Genomic DNA, 11,702 nt, shown 5'->3' with positions numbered 1-11,702 from the left:
CCCACAGGATCCCCTAGCTGAGTCTCCATGTGGAGCTGTTCCAGTTCCTGGGCCCTGTGAGGATATCTGCAACAGATGACAGACAGTGACACAGATGACTCAGATACAATGGACCAGTGCTGTGATGGGAGAAACACAGGCCATTCTGAGGACCAGCCCTCCAGGTCTTGAGACATCAAGCATTCCTTGAGACCTCAAGAGACCACTCACTGGGTCTGTCCTTTGAACTTTGGAGGCAGAGAGCTCCTCCTGAGGCAGCACATCCACCAGGCAGCACAGGACACTGCAATAGGAGTCTGCTGGATAAAGCCTGTCCTCTCCCTGGGCTCATCCTGCACTGGGATCATGTTAGGCAGACTGAGACCCATAGTGACAGGACCCTGGCTGACAGGCCCCTATGCCGGGAGGTCAGAGCCCACCCCTGTCCAGGGCTCATATCCTCTGGAACACGGTTAGTATCCCTGGTGCAGTCCCTGTCGTTGGCTCTAAGTCTTCTCATGCCCTCTGAGGGGCGACATTTGGACACACAGACTAGTAGGAAACTGATGAATGTGGCTTTCCCAAAGGAGATGAAGAAGGGGCCTGATTTCCATCCCTTGATTCAACAGATCCTTCTAGGCCCCTGCTACTTGCCTTCTGTGTTCTGCCTGCCCCTTCTGAGGGCCTCAGAGCATCCTGCTCTGTCAGAGGCCCCTGTAGAGCTCCCAACTCCAAGCCTGGTACCACCCATGGGGAAGGCAGGGTGACCATAAGAAAGCCAGCCAGGCAGAAGACTGAAGCCCACAGGAAGGTCAGGGGGCACAGGGACAGGCTCCGAGTCACAGCTCAAGAAACACTCATGCAGAGGGAGGGTCTCCCTGAAACCTTCCCCTGAAGACCAGGGAGCCCACAGCCACCAGGCCTCCTGGCACCATGATCCCCTCACCCAGGACACGCAGGAAACCTCCTTCTTCATGCCCAGGAGCTGCAGCTCCTTCTGAGATACCTGTACTGGGTCTTTGTCCCTGAAAACAGAGGCCTGGCTTGTGACACTGGAGATGGAGGACAGGTCCCCTCACCAGAAATCACTGAGGTTGTCCCTTTCTCACCCCCAGAGTCATCTCAGTGACCTTCCTGATGGGGTAAATCCAACCTTCCCAGAGCATTTGAGCACACTGAGAAGACCTTGGTTCCCTGCTGCTTTTCTATGTCACATACAGAACTAATCCCCCGTGTTTGGGGACTCCTGGGTATCTGTGTGGTGCTGACAGACACCAAGGACAGGACACAGCAGAGATCAATGCTGGAGTGGGCAAGTCATCCTCTCAGGGGACAGGGGTCCCCATCAGCCTTGTTATTGAAAGTGCTGCGCAGGCCAGTGTGATCAGCATCACATGAGACTGTGTTAGGTGCAGACTCTTGGGTCCACCCCACACTGCTGGATCAGAATCTGTATCTTAGCAGGATCTGCAGACCCTCACTGTGCACAGGAGAAGGAGAGAGTTTGCCCCACCTATTACATCATGGGGTCTCAGCCTCCAAGGCATCCATGTTAACAGGGCAGCTGCTAAAGTAGCCTTTCTAAAGTGTCCCCTGGACATTCATAATCTTTATCATATTATACAGATGATTCTGATGCACGGTGGGGATCACATCCCTGTGACAAGCGTTCCTGTTGTAGCCCCCAGGTTCCTTCCCTGAAGGGAAAAGCTGGATGGGGATGAGTGAGGAGAAGGGTGACTGTGCACTGGGACCCAGAGCTGTGGGGACTGCCCAGGACAAGACTGCCTTGGTTTGTGCTTGTCCAAAGAAGGGCAAGTGTATCTGTATGTCTGTGTGCACATGTGTGTATGGGGATGAGAATCACGGCTGAAGAAGGCAGAAGATTCAGCAGTTCCCAGGGAACAGAAACATACATGGAAGGGAAAGAGAAAGAAGGGGATGAGGGAGGCAGGAATGAAGGGACAGAGACGGAAGGTCCTTGGCAGAGACCCTCCTCCTGGCCCATGTGACTTGGTGAGGACTCCTGCCCACGGAGGAGGCTCAGCACTCAGGAAAGAAAGACAGCAGTGCTGATCTGTTGGGACAGAAGTGCTTGTGACCATTTTTGGAACCAAAGTTATTCTCACAGAGGGAGGGAGAGAGGAGACCACAGACACCATGGAGACCCCTTCACCCTCTGCTTGCAGAGGTCACATCCATTGGCAGGGGCTCCTGCTGGCAGGTTAGAGGGATGATGCCCTGAGGGTGGGTGGGAGGTGGGAGAACAGAGACTGACTGTGGTTTCCTGGGGAGGACAGGGCTCTGAGAGGGGATGGAATGCTTCTGTTTGTACCTGAGGGCAGAGGACATGGGAGCAGAGTGGGATGAGGGGCAAGAATTCAGGAATAGGAAATTCTCAGTGAACTGGAATTGATGAGGAGCAGGAAAACCTCAATTTCTCTGTTCATTTCCCAAATTATTCATCACTGAGTATTGAATTTTGAAAAGTGATGACAATTTAAGTGAGGTGACAACAAAAAAACACCTTAACCTGGGGCACTAAACATTGTCCTTACCCAACACCATCAGATATTGACAAACACTAGGACGTGGAGGGCCCTGGGAACACTCATTCATTCATCCACAGGTTTTTCCAGCCTGTTCCAGGCACTAGGGTACAAGATTAGACAAGTCCCTGCCCTCAGAGCTCACATTCCATGGGTAGGAGGACAGATTAGCAAAGAGATCTAGAATGTGATGTCAGGGGAGGACAAGTGCCATGAAGGGAATAGAGCAGGTAAAGGTCAGAAAGTGAAGGCCAAGGGCCTTTGGAGCAGATAGTCAGGGAAGACAACTCCCAAGGATGCCCCTGAGCATGAGCAGGGCACTAAGGGCAGAGAGTGAGTGAACTGGGCAGACATCTAGGGAAGAGTATTGGGAACAGATGAAAAAAGTTCAGAGGGGCTAAAGTATCGGTGATCATGCTGCTGACCTTGACCACTAGGAGACACAGACACATACACCCGTTCTCCAAGTCAGAGAGATGATGAAACCTTCTCAGAACCCAGGGCCTCATCTTTCCATTCCAATACACAGGTGGTCAAAGCAAATAATCAATAACCAATCTACAGATTAGAGAGATATTTAACAAGCTAATGTGAGGACTGACCTGAAGGTGTTCGATTCCCCAGGGAAGAAAGCACTCCAGGGAAGCATGGTTTACAGCATGGATATATACCATTTCAGAATGAAGAACATATATCAAGTATGACAGGAGCACAATTTTCTTCAAAGTCACAATGTGATGTTTAGCATGTACACAGCGAGTAAACTTGACCTTGGTTCTCTTGGAAGAAAGATTATTATCAAAGAAGTACTGGTAGTGGAGTCAGATAAGGGAGACACTCACCCCTATCTTTATAGAGTGCATTCTTTCCTTTGGAAAATGTTTGAAGCAGATGTGCAATGCATGGGCAGAGGGCCATAAGTCAGGCTGCTATGGGAAAAACAAGTTTTACTCTGAATCAGATTTAAACCAGAAAGGCTTCCCCATATACCTCAATATGTGAAACATTATTATTATCACTATTTTTAACAAGGTCCAAATATTGATCTCTCTCTCTCTTTTCCACCCTAGTCTCACCCTTAACCATCTGGAACTGGTCCGCCACTGCCCGGCTCACTAGTGAATCAGTGCCCCCACTGCTGTTGTAGGGAAGGATGCTATTCTCCTTGTCACCAATCTCCCTGAGAATCTTTTAGGCTATGTGTGGTAGAAAGGAAACATATTAGAGCCCAAACTTCAAATTCTATCATATGTAATAGACACATCAGAAATAACCCCAGGGCCTGGATACAATGGTCAAGAGAAAATATACCCTGATGGGTCCCTGCTGTTCCAGAACATCAGCCAGAAGGACACAGGATACTCCACCCTGTAAGTCTTAAAGAGAACTTTGCCATGTGAACTAGGTACTGGACAGCTCCGCATATATCATTTAGTGATTCCTCTCTGACCTCTGGGTGTTGGGTGGGGTGAATTCTACTTCACACACACAGGATTGACAGGCCTGGACTGTGCCTATATCCCCCTCTGCATTCCATCACGTGTTGGGATTAGAGCATTTAGTGCAGGATACACACAGTGGAGACACACTTTAGAAGGTTGGAATTTGTTTCCTGGAACCAGATATTCCTGCCCCCTGGGATCCTCAGAGAGAAGCTCAGTTCAGGAAGCCCATGCCCAGACCCCTGTCCCGGGGCTCCTCAAACCAGTGTCCCTGGGAAGCCTATGTCAGGGTCGGGTTTTGTACTCCTGGGCAGGGCTGACAGGGAGCAATTATTTCCTGGCTTCTTGAGGCTCCTGAGCTGGTCACCAAACAGGGCTCAGCCCCAGGAGCCACGTCTGGGCAGGGGTGAAGCCTGGTCCTTCACCTGAGACTCAGCATGGAGAGCACAGACTGACAAGGTCCCAGGGCCATTAGCCAACTGCTATGGGAGACTCAGGAGATTCCAGAGGAAGATCAGCGTCCCCATGGAAGGAACAGAGGATAGAGGATGCTGCTCGCAGTTCCTCATTCACGAGGGATAAGGCCCAGGGGCATTCTTTCTCAGAGTCAAACAGCAACAGATGCCATTTATTTGATTAGCTCCTCTCTGGCAAGATTTAAGTCAGGTACTGTGAATAATTTGAGGTGAATTCACTGACAACCTGGCAGTCAAATATTTATCCTACTTCATTTAGGGGAAATTGAGGCAAAGAGAGATAAAGTGACCGAACCAGGGTAACTCAGACCATGCTTGGCAGACAGAAGGACTGTCTGCAGGCACAGTCTCATCTTCTCCTCCCTCCTGGGGCCTTGTTAGGTATCTGTGGACTCCAAGACCAGCTGCCAGTTCAGATCCTTTCTTCTTAGGTGTCCCCAGTTCAGAGGAAGAGATTGTGGTCTCGGTTGTGAGAGCAAGTGGAGAATTCATTGGTGTTTACTCTAGAACTACATTATCCACATCAACAATCAGAGTCAGTTCAGGGAATGTCCAGGCTGACTCCTCAGGCGGCTGATCCACACCTCCTTGCACTGGACTTGAAATCACTTTTTTGTTTCCTGATGTGTTGGTGTCACTCCCACTGGAGTATAAAGGAAAGATTTTGTCATCTCACTCCTCACTCTACACCTGCAGTCAGCAGCTGGCCCATGTGTAACAAACTCTCAATTGCTTTTGATGGAGGAAGGAATGAACAATGAATTAATGAATGAATAAATGATCCAAAATCTCTTCACAGACCTGAAACTGGATGCAGAGTCCTTGGACTTCTGACCACAAAAGAGAGGTTCTCTCATCCTCCAGGCCCTGAGGCCTATGTCTCAGGTCTTTTACTGCTCTCTAGAGAAATACTCCTTCCCACAATTGGTCTGAGACACTGGAGTATGCATCATAATGTTCCCATGTGGGAGAATTTTAACTTCTCAAATTTCTATCTCATAACCACCAAACACAGATGGTCCATGAGGGCCAGATTTGCAGCAAATTCAGACTCCCTTCTTCCCATCACTCACTCCTTCTATATTTGCACACGTCCACTCCTGCCCTCAGCAGAGACAGAAGAGACATGAAAGACCAAGGACAGAGATCAGGTTCTGCTGCCAGCCAGGCAGCTCCTGCCTGTCTCCTCACTCCTTTTCTGAATCATTCCTTGGATTCTATCATATTTTTGGGCACTGGTTCATGTCAGTTACAGTCACCTGGGAAGATCTGATCCATGTCTTTGCCCTGACTCCTGAGTACTCACCTGACTGCCACACTTGCTCCTGGTTCTTATGTGTTTTTTACACTTGAACTCCAAATCCATCATTACCCATCTCTAGGAGAACCTTAAAAATGGTGCCTCAGATCGAAGATACCTTGCTGGGTGATGGAGGTGTGTGCAGTGTGAAGAAATCATCCGTGGTTGGCCAAGTAGTCAGCTGGTCAGTGAAGAACCAGAAGTATGGATGGCAGGGTTGGAGGGATGGTGGTCTCTAATTCTCCTCTTGTGTATTTTCAAAACCAAACCCTGTTAACATATTGATACTTGGGAAATCTGTGCTTTCTCCCAGACGGCCTTATATTTTCTGAGTCCTCTGATCCTCATGCATTTATCTTGAGATTGACAAACCTGCCTTGGTTTCTCAGGTTAGCTGAGAAGTGAGAGATGCCAACTCTGATTGAAGATTCTGGGGAGAAATAAAGGTAGTGCATAGGGTAATGTTCTCTCTGTGACCTGCACAGTGGAGTTATCCACACCTGTGATCACAAGCAACAACTACAACCCGGTGAAGCAGAAAGACCCTGTAGTGTTAATGTGAACCTGAGACTCAGAAGACTACATTTGGACAATCAACATTCAAAGCCTAGGAATAACAGGTCGTATGGTACTCTGTGTAATATTTTTTGAGTAATTGCCATACCATTTTCCACAGTGGCTGTGCTATTTTACCTTTCTGCCAACAATGAATCAGTGTTCCAATTTCTCCATAACTTGCCAGCACTTTTTGCTTTCTGTTTTGTTGATAGTAGGCATTCTAATAGATATGAGGTGGTATCTGATTATAGTTTAGATTTGCATTTCCCTAATGATTAGTGATGTTGAGCATTTTTTCATGTGCTTATTGTCCATTTATTTATCTTCTTTGGAGAAATGTCTGTTCAAATGCTTTGCCCTTGTTCCAATCAGGTTATTTATGTTTTTTTTTGTTTGTTTTTGAATTTAGGAGTTTTTTGTATACTCTGGATATTGACCCCTTATTGATATATAATTTGCAAATCATTTTCTTCCATTCCATAGGCCACCTGTCACTCTGTTGACTGTGTCTCTAATGAACTGACATGTTTATGTTGACAAAGTCCAATTTATCTATTTTTATTTTTTCCTGTGTTCTTAGTGTCATAGTCAAGAAATCATTGCCAAGTTACGAAGATCCCTCCCCCCCCATACTTTCCTCTAAGAGTTTTATAGCTTTAGATCTTACTTTAGGATCTGACCCATTTTGAGTTAATTTCTGTATATGGTGCAAGTCAAGGGTCCAACTTCATCCTTCTGCATATCCAGTTTTCCAAGTCTATCTGTTGAAACTGTCCTTTCTCCATTAAATGGTCTTGTGTCCCTTGTCAAAATCATCTGATCACAATATTGAGGCTTCATTTCTCGATCTTTATTGTAGTGCATGATCTACGCCTGTCTTTATGCCTGTGCCACGATCTTCTGATTCTTTAGCTCTGTGGTAAGTTTTGAAATCAGGAAGTGTGAGTCCTCCAAATTTTTTCTCCTTTTTCGAGATTGTTTTACTATTCAGAGTCAATTGAATTTGGGCTTAGATTTTTCTCTTTCTGTACAAATTTCGCTTGTATTTTGATAAGGATTATATGAAATATGTAGATAGTTTGGGGTGTATTATCATTTTAACAATATTAATTGTTCCAATTCAGGAACATGGATGTCTTTCCATTGATTCATGTCTTCATTAATTTCTTTCAGAACATTTGGTAGTTTTCAACGTACACATCTTTTACTACCTTGGTTAAGTTTATTCCTAAGTATTTTATTCTTTCTGAAGCTATTGTAAATTAAGAAAAAAATTTCTTAATTTTTTTTGGAATTTTCATTATTATTTTATATGTGTAAGTGATTTTTGAGTGTTGATTTTGTCTCCTGCAATTTTGCTGAATTTCTTTATTAGTTTAACAGGTTTTTTTTTTGTGTGTGTGGAATCTTTAGGGTTTTCTACATGTAAGATTATGTCTTATGTAAAAGTGATCTTTTTTCTACTTTCTTTCCAATTTGGATGCTTTTCATTTCTTCTTCTTGCCTAATTGTGGCTAGGACTTCCATACTATGTTGAACAGAAGTGGTGAAAGCAAAATCCTTGTCTTGTTCATGATCTTAGAGGAAAATATTCAGTGTTTCACCATTGAGTATGATGGTAGCTGTTGGCTTTTTACATATGACCTTTCTCATACTAACTAGTTTCCATCTATTCCTAGCAGTGCCATTCTTTTGTTAAAAACTATAACCACTTCTCTCTAGAGATTTTCTTCAGTGTAATAGTCAATCCAGAGACCTAGAAATAAAAGCCCTGTTGAGATTGTGAAATCCTTTAGATTAGAAGTTCTTCAAGTCCTAAGGTTATGAAGACTTGACAGGGCCATCCTCATTCCTGAATCAATTATTTAACAAGAAGTTAATGCCTTCCCAGTTTATGAAAGCTTCCCTTGGCCCAGGACGTGGACAGGGCTGGCAAGCCTGCCTTCTCCAACACAAATGGTAGCGTATATTTAACTTGATCTCTTCTGAAGTCAAAGAAAGTTCTAGGAAAAAATAAATGGAAGTTCATGAGAGAAAAATTCCACTTGATGATGAAGTTGTAGGACATGTGGGATGAGGAGAGGATTCCGGTGCTGATACTACAGAGATGTTCAGGGGCACAGGTAAGAGGCCACCCTGATGTGACCATGGGATCAAAATGGGTGATGCAGCCCTCTCCTTACAAATTGACACCTGAACAAAGACACTCATCATGCTGCAGAGTTGAGGGCCATCCTCAGAGTCACTTTTACTGAGGTCGCTGGGTCCCCGTGAGTGGCTCAGATCTCTGAGGAAGGAGCATGGCCATGACCCCAGGTCCACTCTCAGTTAGTCACTTCCTCTGTTTCTCCCAGTTCCGGTGTCAAAGCCCTCAACCTGAGTCAGCATAGGACATAAGGACCCCAGTCGCTGAACATAAGGACCCTGTAGTCCTGACTTGCCTCACAAATGACACCAGGATCTCCCTCCAGTGATTCTTCATTGACCAGAGTCTGTGGCTCACAGAGAAGATGAAGCTGTCCCAAGACAACAGCACCCTCACTATAGACCCTGTCAGGAGGGAGGATGCCGGGGATTATCAGTGTGAGGTCTCCTACTTGGTCAGTTCCAGTAAAAGTGACCTCCTGAGGCTCATTGTCAAATATGAGTTTGGCCCTGCGGCTCTCCTACACTCCTCTATGTTATTAACTCTTTGTAGAGTTTTTTTTCTTATCTGTAACATGATGGTTCTCATGCACTTTTAAAATAGAGTTGTTGTGAATAGTCAATGATGAACGTGGGAAGTACTTAGAAGACTTGCATTGAGTTAAGAAAAGCTGAGAAAAGTGAACTGACATTGTCATTATTGTTGGCTTAAGGTCACATTCCAGATCCAAGCTCTTGTTCTCAGTTGCACCATCTCCACAGTGGAAGTATGGGCAGTGGTTGTGCAATGAGGGGTGGGAGCCCATGATAAAGTCTCAGGAATCACAGCTCTCTCCTTCCTCCAGGGGGGAGTATAGATGCCACCTGGACTGAGATACGGGACTCTGAAAAATATACAGGAGGACACCCATGGGGGTAACAACACTGATCTTTTTCTCCCCATCTGATTTCTCCTGAAAATTCCTAAAGTCTTCTTGAGCATTCTTATTTTCATGGCAACAGTTATTTGTATAGGTTCAGTAAGACTGAGTCCTCCTTGTTACTAGGATATGATTGGGAGCATTGATCATATAACCATGGTTTTGAATCAAATCTCCTAGTTGAAATGATGTCCATGGGATAAGATAAGGCCCCACGTTTCAAGAAGCTAAGGTTGACTTGGATATTTTGGGGATCTGGAGAAGAAAGGATGCCACTCAAAACTATAGAGACTGCAGGTGAGTCCTGATGTCTAGGCTTCCTAATGCGAAGAGGCTGTTAAAAGTCCCGTCTGAGATTCCTTAGGAAAACCTGCAACAGAGGAAACTGTGTGGTGAGTGTGTAATCCCACTGAACCTGGTTAAATAATCAAGCCACAATGAGTGAGAGCACCCATGTTTTAGGATCAAGAACACTCTTCCTTGGAGATGAACTTTGACAAAAATGGAAGTGACTGTTGGAGAAATGTTGTGTTTCCATGGAAAAGTCCAGCAAGCACAGCCTTCAGATCAGATTCTGGTCCTGTTCACTGTCTCTCAGTTGTTCTGTACCTGTTTATAAATTGCAGGGAACTGACGGAGATGCCAACTGAGTCTTGGCTGCTGGAGATCTCCTTGTGTTTCCTTCCTGCTATGCAGAAAGCAGCTTTGTCATGTCCTGGAGTCCTCATGTCCTCTTTTGACTCACTAAACTTTAGACCCTTCTTGCTGACTATAGGCCCCTGGTTTCTATTTTCTTAGAGCATTTCCTTTAGAGATGTAATTCCAGATTCTTTCTCTGCCATTTTGAAATGTATATAAGATTCTGTAGAATTTTCTTGCCGGTTTTAGGATCCAGGGAAGGTCTTTCCCAAGGGTCTAGCCCCATCCCTGTGAAAAGTAGCCGTCCTGGAAGATCTTGCCTTTACTTCCCAGTCTCTCAGGGAGGGCAGGGGCCTAACTTGGATCAGTTCTTTTAGAACCAGGATTTAAATCTACCTCCTGTCAAGAATTTATGAGAAGTTTTACTTCTCTTTTGAGTAAGTCTGATTAGCAAACACAAGTGGCCTACAATTCCCTCTACTTGCTCTTAAAACCTCTGCAGTCTTTTGTTCCAGGGGTTGAGTTCAGCCTCTCTCTTCTATTGCTTTGGTCTTGGATGAAGACTTTCAGACTCTTTATCTTTGTCTGCTGCAATTTTTTACTTGACATTACCTATCTCTAATTAGCTGGTCCTGTCATCTTACACACAGTGTCAATCCTTACCATATTTTCAAATCATCCAATTTATTTCCTCACTTCATTATAACCCTCCAAAAGAACATTTCCAATTTGTCTCCTGCCCTCTAACTTGACATCCACAGCAGGAGATGGTCTGACTGCCCAGAACCCTCTGGGGTCTCAGGTTGCCTGCCACCCAGCCATGGTCCCCTGGACCTGAGACGTACTGTGAGCTAACATCCAATGACTTGAAGGCACTCCACCATAGTGGCCCTCATTGCCACAGTCTCCCCATTCCACACGTATTTTCACCTTCTCTTTAAAGAAGAAGATCACACAGATTTTTAAAGATATTCTCCCATAAAACCCAACAACTCAGGTGGACAAACAAGACTTTTCCTCATTAGGCACCAGAACAACACCACTAAACCACCCTGTTAGGGCCCTCTCCAGCCTTGGTCTTAGGCCAGACATGTGTATCCTCATTTCTTTGCTTTTTGGTGGTTTTCTATAAACTCCGCATGACTATTTTTGGAGATTCCACACACAGAACCTGGGAAATAGTAAATAGAATCTATCCCCTGGTTCTGTGTCCTTTCCTGCTCCTTTTGGCCTCTGGAGAATTTGGCTGAATCCTTGGAGCCTATTAAGTGAGGTGGAGTGTGGGTTAGCAGAGGTGGGCGTTGAGGGGTCATGTGGAGGAATTGAGTCTTTGCAGAGTCCGGGTCTGAAATAGTAAATCCTGGTGGGGTTTTGGGGTTTTGGGGTGTTCAGTGTGATTTGGGATCTAGCAGGGACTTTCAGAAGAGCTCCTTATTGGGTGGTCCCATGGTAGGGTGAGGATTCTGAATGAGAGGCTGGCCTACCTGTTGACGGGAGAGCACTTGAGCTGCTGCATTGAAGTTGGGCGTGTCATCCTTCCAGATTTGGATGGGCCTGATAGGTGAAACACAGAATTGGGGGAAGAATAATATTCTTGAAAACTCATAATTGGTGTGCTGACACTGGGGGCAGGAGTGAGCACCTGATGTACAGGCTGAAGTGGACATGGGACAGGAGTAAAGGGGTAGAGGGAG

The sequence above is a fragment of the Equus quagga genome, unplaced genomic scaffold, assembly GCF_021613505.1.
Source record: "Equus quagga isolate Etosha38 unplaced genomic scaffold, UCLA_HA_Equagga_1.0 262_RagTag, whole genome shotgun sequence".
In the NCBI taxonomy this organism is placed as follows: Eukaryota; Metazoa; Chordata; class Mammalia; order Perissodactyla; family Equidae; genus Equus; species Equus quagga.
Note: the sequence above shows the minus strand (reverse complement) of the source record.